The 14,468-nt window shown below is 43.4% G+C and overlaps 1 protein-coding gene across 1 annotated transcript in view; it reads right to left on the bottom strand.

Annotated features, from left to right (window-relative positions):
• The window catches only part of magi2b (membrane associated guanylate kinase, WW and PDZ domain containing 2b), a 110,439-nt gene that overhangs the window by 42,848 nt on the left and 53,123 nt on the right, over positions 1–14,468 (bottom strand). The window lies entirely within an intron of this gene.

The raw sequence follows: 14,468 nt of genomic DNA on the forward strand, positions 1-14,468 counted from the left end.
GAGGAGAGATGAGGAGAGGAGAGGAGAGATGAGGAGAGATGAGGAGAGGAGAGGAGAGGAGGAGAGAGGAGGAGAGATGAGGAGAGGAGAGGAGAGATGAGGAGAGATGAGGAGAGGAGAGGAGAGGAGGAGAGAGGAGAGGAGAGGAGGAGAAAGGAGGGGAGAGGAGGAGAGAGGAGGGGAGGAGGAGAGAGGAGGAGAGGAGGAGAGAGGAGAGGAGAGAGGAGAGGAGAGGAGAGAGGAGGAGAGGAGAGAGGAGAGGAGGAGAGAGGAGAGGAGAGGAGGAAGGAAAGAGGGGGGAAGGGAAGGGAAGGAGGGAGGGAGGGCGGAAGGAGAGGAGGAGGAAAAGGAAGTCAAGGGATAGGAGAGAGCAATGAAGAGGAGAAAAGAGGAGGCACACAAAACAGACAGTGGTTAGGTTCAGCCCAGTACTACTAGTACTACACCTCAGTACTACTAGTACTACACCTCAGTACTACACCTCACTACTACACCTCAGTACTACTAATACTACACCTCAGTACTACACCTCAGTACTACTAGTACTACACCTCAGTACTACCTAGTACTACACCTCAGTACTACTAGTACTACACCTCAGTACTACCTAGTACTACTACCTCCTTCATAGCAGAGCCCAGGTTGTGTTGAAGCGTGCTAACAGAGCTCCTCTGATTGATTTATATACTGAGTCCTTTTAGTCTGTAGTGGTCACAAAGATGCCATCAAGTTCACTTCAATGACACAGGCACACACAAACCTTTTGTTTGGCCAAGTGTTTTCTGTCTGTTGTATTTGAGCATGCTAAATCCCTTCAAAGAGGCATGTGTGTGTATGTGTGTGCGTGTATGTCTGTGCGTGTGTGTGTGTGTGTGTGTGTGCGTGTATGTGTGTGCGTGTATGTGTGTGCGTGGGCGTGCATGTGTGTGCATATGTGTGAGTATGTGTGTGCGTGTGTGTGGGCGTGTATGTGTGTGCGCGTGTATGTGTGTGTGTGCGGGTGTGTGTGCCTGTGTGGGTTGTTAATGTGCCATTGTGTGATTATCTTGGCTGATTTCCATCTCTCTTGTGACCCTGGATAACCCTCATCAATACATCACACACAAACTCCCTCCTACTGGGTGTCTTCAGCACCCTAAATGTCTGCCGCACTCATCCACCTCCCCTCAAATGAACAGGGAGACAGTTTCCATGGTAACCAACACTGGAAACTGTGGCTTTCCTCCTCCCCGTCTGAGCTGCATCCTCTCTCCAGCCTCTGAGAGATCATCTGAGAGGCTCTGAGTTCAGAGGTGTGGATTTAATGATGTTCACATGCATGTGCTTTTAGGGTGTGTTGAGTCTGTATTGTGTTAGACTGCATGTACTGTGTGTGTCTGTGTGTTAGTCTGTATTGTGTTAGACTGCATGTACTGCATGTGTGTCTGTGTGTTAGTCTGTATTGTGTTAGACTGCATGTACTACGTGTGTGGCTGTGTGTTAGTCTGTATTGTGTTAGAATGCATGTACTACGTGTGTGTCTGTGTGTTAGTCTGTATTGTGTTAGAATGCATGTACTACGTGTGTGGCTGTGTGTTAGTCTGTATTGTGTTAGAATGCATGTACTACGTGTGTGGCTGTGTGTTAGTCTGTATTGTGTTAGAATGCATGTACTACGTGTGTGTCTGTGTGTTAGTCTGTATTGTGTTAGAATGCATGTACTACGTGTGTGGCTGTGTGTTAGTCTGTATTGTGTTAGAATGCATGTACTACGTGTGTGGCTGTGTGTTAGTCTGTATTGTGTTAGAATGCATGTACTACGTGTGTGGCTGTGTGTTAGTCTGTATTGTGTTAGAATGCATGTACTACGTGTGTGGCTGTGTGTTAGTCTGTATTGTGTTAGAATGCATGTACTACGTGTGTGGCTGTGTGTTAGTCTGTATTGTGTTAGAATGCATGTACAGACCTGTGTCTGTGTTAGTCTGTATTGTGTTAGAATGCATGTACAGACCTGTGTCTGTAGTCTGGTTCAGTGGTTAACATTACACATTTAAGGCCATTGGTTCAGCTTTCAGTGTTCAGTCAACACTGAGACTCGGACTGCGGATGGTCCATTCATTCTAAGATCAAAATATTGATGAGCGTGATAGAGTAAAGATGCACAGCTCATTTGACAGATTTGTGTTCTCTTTAGGCAAGATTTGGCTGAATTTGTTAAAGGTCCCAAGACACGGTGGAAAAACACTGGGCGCTAAGGTGAATGAGATGCCTGAGAGGGGAGAATGAGGTGACTGAGAGATCATGACGCCGTATTAAACGTTTTATCTACAATTACAAAACAACTATAAAATAATTACAAATCATGGAGATGAATGGCACTATACACATATGACGAAATTTACCATTTTACGCAAAAAAAAAATGCAATGTTCATTCTATTCGCATCAATATCTATTTTGTACGGATCTAGCCAGCGAATAAATCAGTTTAACCAATCACAAGGGGGGAGCTTTGTTCTAGACACCATGGTCACTGTACACGTTGTAGGGTTAGGTGGAGGTAACAGCCTATTCATGTTTCTCAACACAAAGTTGCATTCATAGTAGTAAACTACCATCATAGACCTAAAATTATTACTGTTATCTGTTATATGCATTGATCATCCATAGTGATAAACTACATTTATAAACCTATGATTATCAATATCTATTACATGTATCCGATCTGAATTGGAACGCCCTACGTACTCAAACTAAGTACAGTAAGTATGGATAGTATGGATATTGGAACACAGCACAGGACGGACAACATACAACGAGAAGGAGGGGAGGGACGGGGTGGCTATGTAGAGTCTTGAGTCTTTTGTGGAAGCTGGTGAGCGACTCTGTGGTCCTTACATTGGCAGGGAGCTCGTTCCACCACTGCGGTGCCAAAACAAAGAAGAGTTGTGTCTTTGATGACTGGCTTTTACTGGCTCTTAGCGATGGCGGTACCAGACGTCCAGCTGAGGTAGTTGAGCGGAGAGGTCGAGCTGGGGTGTATGGTTTGACAGTAGGAAGGGGCAGTTCCATCGACCGCCTTGTATGCCAGTACCATCATCATGAATCTGATACGAGCTACTACAGGGAGCCAGTGGAGGTCCCGGAGGAGGGGGGTCACATGGGAGAATTTAGGTAGGTTGAACACGAGACGCACTGCTGCGTTCTGGATACGCTGCAAAGGTTTAATCCCGGAGGCAGGGAGTCCAGCCAGGAGCGAGTTGCAGTAGTCCAGGCGGGAGATGACCCGTGCTTGGACCAGGAGCTGAGCTGCTTCCCTCGTGAGAAGGGCTGGATCCTGTGGATGTTGTAGAGGGCAAATCTGCATTGGGCCACCGAGGTGATGTTCGCGGTGCAGCAAAACTGATTGTCCAGTACCACACCGAGGTTTCTGGCAGTTGGTCATGGAGAAACAGTGATGTTGTCGACAGTGACCAGTAGGTCCATGTGAGGGCAATCTTTCCCTGGCATTAGGAGGAGCTCAGTCTTGATGAAGTTAAGATTCAGGTGATGGGCAGTAGTCCAAATGCTGACGTCTGCCAGACATTGTGAGATGTGTGTTGCAATCAGGGTGTTGTAAGAGGGGGGGAAAGAGAGGAGTGTCGTCAGCGTAGCAGTGATAGGAAAAACCATGTGATGTGATTACAGAGCCCAGGGATCTAGTATATAGGGAGAACAGAAGGGGTCCCAGTACAGAGCCGAGTTCCACAGAGTGGAAGGGACAGAGGGAGTCCAAGGAGAGGGAGGATAGCAGAGTGTCGGAGGCAGGGTGGACAGTGACAGTGACAGCGTGGAGTTCAAATGCAGATCTGGTTAAGTGTTCCAGAGGAAGAACCTGGTAGGACCACTTTGGCGAGATGAGGAGTCCAGTCCCTCCTCCTCGCCCCAATGGTCTTGGGGTGTGTGAGAATGAGTAGGTGGTGGAGAGGGCGGCTGGAGTGGCAGAGTTCTCTGGAGTGATCCAAGTCTCTGTAAGGGCCAGGAAGTGGAGGGTCATGAGGGATGCGTAGGTCGAGAGTCTGCCTTCTTGACCGCTGATTAGCAGTTCCAGATTCCTCCCATCACTTCGAGGTCAGTGTAGGTAGAGAGTGGTGGGTGGCACAGATTGGAAGGGTTGCTGCGTCGAGCAGGTGATAGAGCGTCTTCTCCGGGTGAATATCCTGACGATGATCAAGGTACGACACATAGCTACGATGGTTGCAGGAGAAGTAGTTGCTGATCTTCCTTGGTCTTCCTCGAGGGACTTCCGCAAAGGGACTCCCTTAGTTTTTGTTTTCCCGGGTCTTCGTTTTGAGGGTCCTGACGCTACAGCTGACGCTAACAATGACTAGCCTTTAAGTGCACAGGGAAGCTCATGCAGCCTTAGCACCACCCAAATTGTGACGTATTGAAATGACGAAACTTGCGCGCCACTACTTACTGACAATAACACAGTTAGGATTCGCACAAACGACTGAAAAGCTAAGCACAAAAGTTCTAAGTTTCTCTACTCACCAGCAGCGGATAAATGCAACAGCCTTCAGCAGTGGAAAATGTAACAGCCTTCATCCATAGTGGTAAACTACATTTATAAACCTAGAATTATGGCTATGTGTTATATGTATTTCTCTCTAGATGGAAGTCGGCGCTACAAGCCAGTGTTTACTTGAACTCTGGTATGTGACTATGGGTTGCTTTTGATAACATCAAGGTGTGCAGTTGCATCACTACACTACACACACTGTTTTGGATAACAACTTTTGCCAAAAGATAGATAGACAACTATTAGTTGTTTATAGTTTTAACAGGGAATCACCTCAAAAACGATGGTCTCCAAGTAAATTTTCAGGTTGCCATGAAGTTAACATATCAAAATCATGACCAACCATGTTTCGAAAGTAAACAGCTGCAAAATCCACCATCAAAATGGAAAATAATGTGTTTACCCCTTAAAAGCCCAGCGAGCATCGGAGAGAGGCCTCGGTTTAGATAGGCAAACTTCAAACAAATGCATCCACTTAGTTGGATATAGACTGGAAATTTGGTATGGGTAGACTATGGAATCTCCTATTTTTAGCCATCTTAGAAAGCCAAACCTACTTAGTTTTGACGCAAAGTTAGGGGTCCTACACCCCTATTGTATTTGTTTGTATTATTATTCTCCTGATTTTTTGGCTCCAAAAGTTATTAAAAAAATTGTAAAATGAGTAAGGGAATCAAAAGATGGGCCAGAATAACACATATAACAAGGCCTGGACGTTCACCTAGAAAACAGGCTGCCATTTCCACTAGGAAAGTGTGCATGAAGCTTGTTATACATGTACCATTCGTCATGATGAACAACTTTCAAGGTGCAACCAATATGGTCAGATCATAAAGACTTCATGCAATGGCTACAACTTGACGAAACACCCACACTCTAACAGATTTGGTGCCGGAAATGGTAAAAGCTGCAAACTCGGCACATATGTACTCGGTGACTGTGGGACTATATGGTGTGAAATTCATAGCAATAAGGTCAAAGACGGCAGAGATACACATTTTAAAGTGAAATATATGAATAGCTCCAACATTGCGTCAAAAAGTAGGCTCGGCTGTCGAATATGGCTATCGAGAGGAGATTCCATAGTATACCCATGCCAAATGTCAAGTCTATATCTGAAATTAAAATTGGATGCATTTGTTTGAAGTTGCCTTTCTGAACCGCAGACTCTTTCCAACGCAGGCTGGGCCTTAAAGCGGTACACACGTAATTTCGCAAACGTCCGTTTTGACAGTGGGTATTGACACAGTATGCTTTAGAAACATGGTTGTTGATCGTTTTGATAACTTCCTGTAAACCAGTTTTAAGGCATACCAATGTCATATTACCATTCCGACCAAGCTCACCATACCTCCACGTACAGAAGATTTATATTTCTCAAAATATAGTCTTATCTGCCCTAGGTAGTCAACATGTCCATGTAGTGTAGTGGTATGGCATCGGACTCATGACCATAGGGTCGCTGATTCAAGTCCAACCTTAACCATCCATTCTGTGAGACATCAAATATTTTTTACCATCATGTATTCATTAGGCCAGCCATTCTCAACCTCGCGAGGGTCGTGAGATGATTTCTGGGGGTCGCCAAATAATTTTGGAAAAATATGAATTTATTTATTTATTATTTATTTAATTTTTATCAAAATTAATGTAGCGTCCGACCGGACGTTAGAAGGACGACGAGCGGTTGGGCTCAAACAGGCATTTTATTACTCAAAACCAGTTACTGTCGACCGTAACTACACCAAAACAACAACAAACCTGTCCACTAGTCTCACGTCTGCCCTTCTCATTCACGCATACAGGCACTAGGGCTGTCAACGAATATTCTAAATTCTAATATATATTCGAATAGTTTTGAAAAACAGACATTCAAAGGTGAAAATTAATATTCTAATGTGGAAAAACACACACCCGCGGCAGCCACGGCGCGGCTGTCTGCTTTGCGAGTGGGCGACCAGAACACTACAAGACAACAGACAAGAGTCAAGCGACAAGTCAAGCGACAAGTCGGGACCTTAAATTGCTTACACAAAACTCTTGATCAGCACTCAGCATTTGTTTATTGTTGTTCTTTATTTAAACCAGTATGCGCAGAGAGAGTGAGGGGGAGCGAGAGAAAAAGAGAGCGAGTGAGTGAGCGAGAGCGAGGTCTGCGGTCTTGGCCATTAGTTCATTTACTTATTTTTGTGTAGGTAATATGTTGTCAAATATCGTTGTATTAGTTTGTCCTGTTATTGACATAATGCGCAAATATAGATATTCGAATAGTATTTGAATATATGTTTTATTTTAGAGGGAATATTCGAACGTCATTTTATTTTTTTTTTGCAATTTTGACAGCCATAGTGTGTGTGTGCGTGGGCGGGGGGGTGACTCAAAAAGGCTGAGAACCACTACATTAGGCATACACGACATACATTAGGACCCCGTCATTGTTGCTTGCAACTATATTTATAGTTATTAGGGGTGGGAATCTCTTGGCACCTCACAATTCGATTTGATTCTGATTCAGAGGTCAACGATTTGGTCCGGTTATGAAGTGTACGTGAGTAGTTGCAGAACCAATGTGCTCCGGTAAAATCGATCATAAATATATGTAAACCCTTTTTTCCAGACCTTTCAGTGGAGATTCAGCAGCAGAGGAGAATGTTTGATGCCGTGAAAGCCTGACTGCATATCAATTTTGGATTACAGTTTCCAGCAAAGATGAGAATCTTCCACAAGGGTAAACCGCGTACCTTTCTGTCTCAGACAGACGTACAGGCGTAGAGGCTTTCACTCGAGAGATCGAGACAGAACGGTCTCAGACATGAACGGAACAATGACGTGAATGAGTCAAGCTCGATATCGCTAGCCCATTTGGATTTCAAATAAACAACTTAGGCTAAGATTTATGGGATAAGATTATCATATTCCAGGGACATGTATCACATACCTGTAATATAGCTGGCCCTCTATTTGATGGTATCAATACAGTTTCAATAATAATAATAATAGTAATACAATTATGTTTGATGGTTTCATGTTACATAATGTTATGGGTCAGTTACAAGTAATAGGGTAAGCAATAGGTAAGTATTAGGGTAATAGTTAATCATTTCTGCCGGACGTGGGTTCCACCCAAATTTATTCAATGTTTTGTATTTGCTCCTTAGTTAAAGCGTAATTCCGGCGAAAATTGAAGCCAGGGTCTTTTTTTTGGCATGTACACACATCAAATAAGCCCTCCAGACCCTTTTTTCATTGATAATCGGGTATAAGAGTTTAACAGGCGCAATGTTTGGCTTCCATGTTATTGGCTAGAGGCAGCACGGAACGCTAATATACTAACACTAATATAATAGAGGCACCAACAAATTTAACTCAAAAATCTCCCCTCTTGATACTTTATTAAATACAGTTTTAAATTTGTTGGCGCCTCTATTATATTAGTTACGGTAGCCGTAACTAACTCGACTTGTGTGGACTTCCTGGAAACATGGACCTACGGTTAAGGCACAGATTTGGAAAACAGTCTTTTTAAATAAACTTCCACTACGCTAACTAAGTTGTTGATGCTTACTTTTATGTGTAGGGCCCAGAATCCAGCTACTGCAGAGGTTGTGTGCTTTTTTGAGCTAAATTAGTGGTTAAAAAATGCAGATTCTGTGCTGCCCATAGCCAATAACATGGAAGCCAAACATTGCGCCTGTTAAACTACTATACTTGATTATCAATGGAAAAAGGGTCTGGAGGGCTTATTTGATGTGTGTACATGCCAAAAAAAAGACCCTGGCTTCAATTTTGTTCTTCATTGTAGCTTGAAGCCATCCGGGGCAGTGGAGCGCTTCACTTTAGAACTGCCCGGAAGGATTGGCTCTTTGGTCTTTCTGTTAAGCGAGGCTTAGTCTTTCTGTTAAGCGAGGCTTAGTCTTTCTGCCAAGCGAGGTTCCTGTTTGCTTGTTTGTGATATAGTTAACCAAATTTTGTTGTATAATGCTGCGGCTTAAAATATAAGTAACCGAGAAATGGCCATTTGCCTGAAGAAGACCCAATAGGGTCGAAACATTGCTGTGAATTTTTTATTAAATTAATATGGGAGCTTAAGCAGTGCTGCGGACATTCATTTCTTTCATTCGATATTACTTCATTTGTCCTGCACCAGGTCAGAAGGTGAGATGTGCACACAGCTACTTTTTTGTACAAAGCAGGGTTTAGCCATGTCCAACAGGGCCCGACAGCAACCTGATTTCAACCTGACTTTTTCATCCTCATATCTGTATCATGCCACTCAGTGCGCAATACTGTCAGCTCTGCGAGCTCTCGTTATGCCACCACAGAGGCATATCAACCGTTTTGATTCAGCCACTCAACGTGCGCCCGGTGTAACAAAACGAATGCACCCATTCCGAGTAATCGATGATACAAATGTTACGTTTTAAGCTTGTGCATGTTTCAGCACGTGAACAGCTTCATGCCTGATGCCTGTCTACGCTTCAAACTCGTGCATGTTGCAGAAAATGTGCAACAGCGCCCCCTGGGGTCACACTTTTCAGTGGGTCGCAGAATTCGGTGTAACACCGGCTCGCTCTCCTTCCTTGACCGCGATCTAGCATCTAGGATCGATTGCTCTTCATTGGGTCCCCCGATGTTAACGCTGAATTTCATATATTGAATTTTGCAGCTGAATTTGCCATGTTGAATTTGGGGACGTTAAAAATATTGACATTGATACATTGAATTTTGCAGCAGAATTTAGCATGTACATTTTTTTTACGTTGAATCTGAATTAAAAAAAATCATATACGTCATTCCAATGCATAAATATTCAGTGCTTAAAATTCAATGGCTTTTTATTTTCAAAATCCGACGAGACAGATTTACTTCCATATTAACCCTCACTCAAACGCAGAGATTAACCAAAATAAGACGCTGCTCATATGGAGCTCCACACATCCACACACACCGTAGCGTTATACTATTGGTGTCCGGGAAGCCTAAACAAAAAGAAAGTCCAGAATGAGCTCCACACATCCACACACACAACGTTGCGTTATAGCCTACTATAAGTGTCATACAGACACAGATGAATAAAGGATTATTTTATCTAATCTAATAACCTTGGTGAATATGGAGAGGTTTCCTATTTCCTACTGCATTTTCTGTTGACTGTAGCCTTCTATAGCTCGATTCGGACGATCAGACTGATTCATCGTAAACCAATTGCCTTTCTGTACTTCTTTGATGGTTTGATGGTGATTGTCTAGATCCTTGACCCTCAACTGTCCCTCAAATCTGACATTTGTGCGAGGAACTGTGGCCAAGTTAGTGGATGGTAGTGTTATAGCGCCCCCATGAGGGCGACGTGGTTCATGTTAGTGGATGGTAGTGTTATAGCGCCCCCATGAGGGCGACGTGGTTCATGTTAGTGGATGGTAGTGTTATAGCGCCCCCATGAGGGCGACGTGGTTCATGTTAGTGGATGGTAGTGTTATAGCGCCCCCATGAGGGCGACGTGGTTCATGTTAGTGGATGGTAGTGTTATAGCGCCCCCATGAGGGCGACGTGGTTCTCGCTGCTCCCTCTGGGGTTGCTTCTAGACATGGTTCTGGTGTGAAGAGGATTCATGCCTGCTTCCTGTTGAGTCCCTGGAGGCCGTGCGGTGTGGGCTCAGAACGGTACTGATACCATTTATTCCTTGGGAGATTGGGAATATATGTTTTACTTGGGCATGTGGCTTGGGAGAATATATGAAAGCAGTTTTTGGATGAAATGCAGAATCTAGGGAGTGTGGTGACCTTTATGGTTAGTGCGGGAAAGTTGGAAAGTGAAAAGATGCATCATTTGACACCAGGGGCCTCATTACAGAAAAAATACTAACTTAAGTTAGGGAATCAAAGATAGGAAAAATCCTAACTTCCTATAACAGAAGCAGTCCCTAACCTGTTGGCCATTTCCTATCTTATCTTTGGCCTCCTTTCTTATCTTAACTTAGGAAATCCTAACTGTTCTGTCAATCAAATTTTTCGATCGGCAATCGTCAGGTTATGTCTGTTTCTGCACTCAGAATGTGCACGAGATTGATAGAACGCGTTACTTTTAACGTTAACAGAGACTGTTGATAAAGGATCTTTGTTAATAACGGCAAGCTAGTAGCACTAGTACTACGGTCGTGGCGGGTATTGGTACAGAGAACAAGAAGAGGAGGGCTTTCAGCTTTACCAACGACGAGCTGGAGGACTTAGTTGTGGCGGTGAATCGTTAGCTGCTACACCGTGCATATTTTCTTTTCAGTGAATGAATTTTTTCCATGGCTATAACTTGTACAATGTCCTCTAGCCAGCCTTTTGTAGTCGGCCTCTGTATAGATTTCCAACATTTTGCAATAGTCCGTCTGGCTTGAAGTAGGCTTAGGGTAAGCATCTTCCTGTTGGCTCTGCTGAGATTAATGTCCTTTGGTATGAGTCCCAAAACGCACATTCTTGGGCACAAAGGAAGAGTCACCTCTGAAGAATTTGAGAGTGTCTCAACAACCTCTCTCCAAAATGAATTGAACAGGACCATAGACAATAGAAAAGCGTCCCTTTGTGTGTTTCACATTTGGTAGGAATATTACCATTGAAACGATTCAAAACCTCTGGAGTGATATACAGCCTCATGGACCATTTAAATTGTAACAGTCTGAAACCTGAATTAGTTGTTTGTGTTTGTGATTGGGCACAAATAGTTTGCCATTCAGACCCAGTTATCTCCTTCCCTAAGTCTGCAGGGAAGGACTTACAATGCTTTACTTATTTTTTTGGTGTGATGTTATAGTCCATATTAATATTAAATAATTTTTAACTAATACATTTGCTACATTGCTTTTGAAGTATATAGTGTAACACTATACCCTCTTAGGGGTTACTACACACTCCTTATCTGCGCTATTGATGGTGGTGTCATTAGGGTTTCAAGGGATATCCCCAGTCCCCCAAAAGCCATCCACTTCCCCTGCCCTCACTCAGCTATGCATTGATATCACTGTAAATACACACATTGCATATATTAAATAGTATTTGAGTGAAGCCTATAATAAAGTAGGTAAAACAATTATTTATGTTAGTGTCTATGAAGGACCCACATGGTGTTGATTATGAAAGAGTCGTGAGTGGATCCACGCCACTTTGCCAACAAATGCCGTGTAACCATATTTTGGTCCCCTATGGCCTGAACATTGATGGCCTGAACATTGATGGCATGGTATCCCTTACGTCATACACCGGCTCAGTTGGGCCACTCAGAGCTTTGAATGGGAAAAGTGACCCATCAATAAGCCCAATAACCCCTGGCATCCCACTCTGTCTTAAAAACTCCTCCTTAATCTTCTGCAGCTCTTCTCTACGAGGAAACTGAATTTAGTTATGTGCAAGATTGCAGATGGCCTTGGTGACCTCCATGAGGTTGCGCGAAACACATGGCTGTGAAACCGAAGACAGGTTTGCAACCTGAGTCTGGAAGTCACCCTTGGCAAAAAAACAAAGAGCATTTGTTACCTGCACAACCACTGGCATGTCTCATTGTGGGCCTCTCCAGAGCTCCAGGACGTAATTCTTCCACCAAATTCAAAATTAAATGTCTTGGCAGGCGATAAAATTAAATTAAAATATGGTCAGGAAAATGTAACACATCATTATGCAGTCTCAGTAGCCTTTCAGCCATTACATTTCTGTTGTGATGTTCCTCGTCTTCATTGTCATACAGACCTACTAGCAGTGCTACTGCCATTCTTTTCAGTTATTGACAGTTATTTTGAATTTTGGACAGGGTGTATGGCCACCTAACTTAGGGATCCTAACTTAAGAAATTCCTAACTTATAGATGGTTCTGTAATGGCTAAATTCCTTTCTTAAGATAAGATAGGATTTCTTCCTAAGTTACGTTAGGAAACCTCTGTAATACCAAAACCCCTAAATGCCCTCCTATCTTAAGATAGGATGTAATGGGGCCCCAGATGTGCAAGTATAGGGCAGTCGGCCTTAGACATGGCCTTTTGAAATGTTTCAACTTTGACCCATTGGTGGCGCTAGAGACTTGGGCCGGTTGGTTCCTCATGGGCACTAGAATAGAAGTGTAGGCTGCATGAAGTGAGAGTATTAAAGATCTCAGTGATCGGTTTGCTTTGTATAGCACACCAGATGGTTCAGCAGCAGCAGCGCAGGTATGATAGGAGTGATGTAAACAAATAATGACTTATAACTTAACAAAGGCTTTTTCAGCAGCATCAGAGATGATCTGCAATTGCAATGGATTGGTTACAAGCATATGTTTGTATTTGGTTCAGAACCATCAGATTTTCCCCTCTGGTTCTGAATCATCTGATTGGCCCGTCTGAATCAGAACCATCTTATTGGCCTTAATATAGTTCAGAACCATCTGGTTTGGTTCTGTCTGGTTCAGAACCATCTGGTTTGGTTCAGTCTGGAGCAGAGACAGAAGAAAGATGCCACACACATTCTCCTCTATGTCAATTTCACTGTCAAAGAGCTATGACAAAACCACCCTAGAAGAAGACCTTTGCTTGAAGAACATTGAATGAGAGAGAGCGCAAAGAGCACCAAGAACATGGTTCAGAAGGCTTCTGTGCAAGCTTTTATATTTTTATTGAAAACTTACCCTCACGTCAATTTTATGTTTACCAAGTTGCCCAAAAAATTATTTATTTAGTCTTTCCTTCTGGCTGCAGATTTACTGCTGTTGGATCTGACAACCTCTGCTACCACTAACTGTGTGCTTACTTTATTCTGTGAGGGTGTGTGTGTGTGTGTGTGTGTGTGTGTGTGTGTGTGTGTGTGTGTGTGTGTACACACACACAATCTAGCAATATGGTACCTGTCAAAACACAACCCATACTGCATATTCCACCAAAACCAACAGGAGAATGAAACAGTTGCGCACATTCTGAATGGATGTCATCATTACAAAGGACTGTATGTGGCCAGGCATGACCGATTGGTTGACCTGGTTGCAAAAGATCTAGGAACAATAAATCAAGGACATTCCTAAGACCTTTAAGCATAGTGCTGTTAAAATCAATTGGTTCCACCAAAATGTACCTGACAATGATTATTTTAAAAACATAGCAAACACTCCAGACATTGTAATTGTAAACGAGACTGTGAAAACTGTAGTCATTATTGAGGTGGGCTGTTGCTTTGATTTGTATATGGACACCTGCTACTACACTCTACCAGCCACTGGTGAGTCCTATATGCCAACTAGGTTACCAATGCAAACTTATATCCTTAATCTTTGGAAGCTTAGGTCATATCCACAAAAATGTGGTTAGAGGACTGTGGTTGGGGGGATTACTTGGCAACATGTTGCTCTGTTTCAGCCATCATAGCTAATATGAGAATCTGGAGACAAAGATGTTTGGTTTACCCTGAGGTGTTCGGTGTATAATAACTAAACTTATCATGTAGGCCTTGTAAAGGCATGTAAGACTGTTGAACCTAACCTATCAATATTTCTTCCAAAATGTTTGGATCTTTTTCTCCTTCTTTGTTAATTTGGATCCAAATAAAAGCATTCAAGTGTGTGTGCGCACATGCCTGTGTGTGTGTGTGTGTGTGTGTGTGTGTGTGTGTGTGTGTGTGTGTGTGTGTGTGTGTGCACGTGCGTGTGTGTGTGTGTGTGTGTGTGTGTGTGTGTGTGTGTGTGTGTGTGTGTGTGTGTGCACGTGCGTGTGTGTGTGTGTGTGTGTGTGTGTGTGCACGTGCGTGTGTGTGTGTGTGTGTGTGTGTGTGTGTGTGTGTGTGTGCACGTGCGTGTGTGTGTGTGTGTGTGTGTGTGTGTGTGTGTGTGTGTGTGTGTGTGTGTGTGTGTGTGTGCACGTGCGTGTGTGTGTGTGTGTGTGTGTGTGTGTGTGTGTGTGTGTGTGAGACTCACCGTCCTCCTGGCACTCC

The sequence above is a fragment of the Micromesistius poutassou genome, assembly GCF_964030765.1.
Source record: "Micromesistius poutassou genome assembly, chromosome: 13".
Taxonomy (NCBI): Eukaryota; Metazoa; Chordata; class Actinopteri; order Gadiformes; family Gadidae; genus Micromesistius; species Micromesistius poutassou.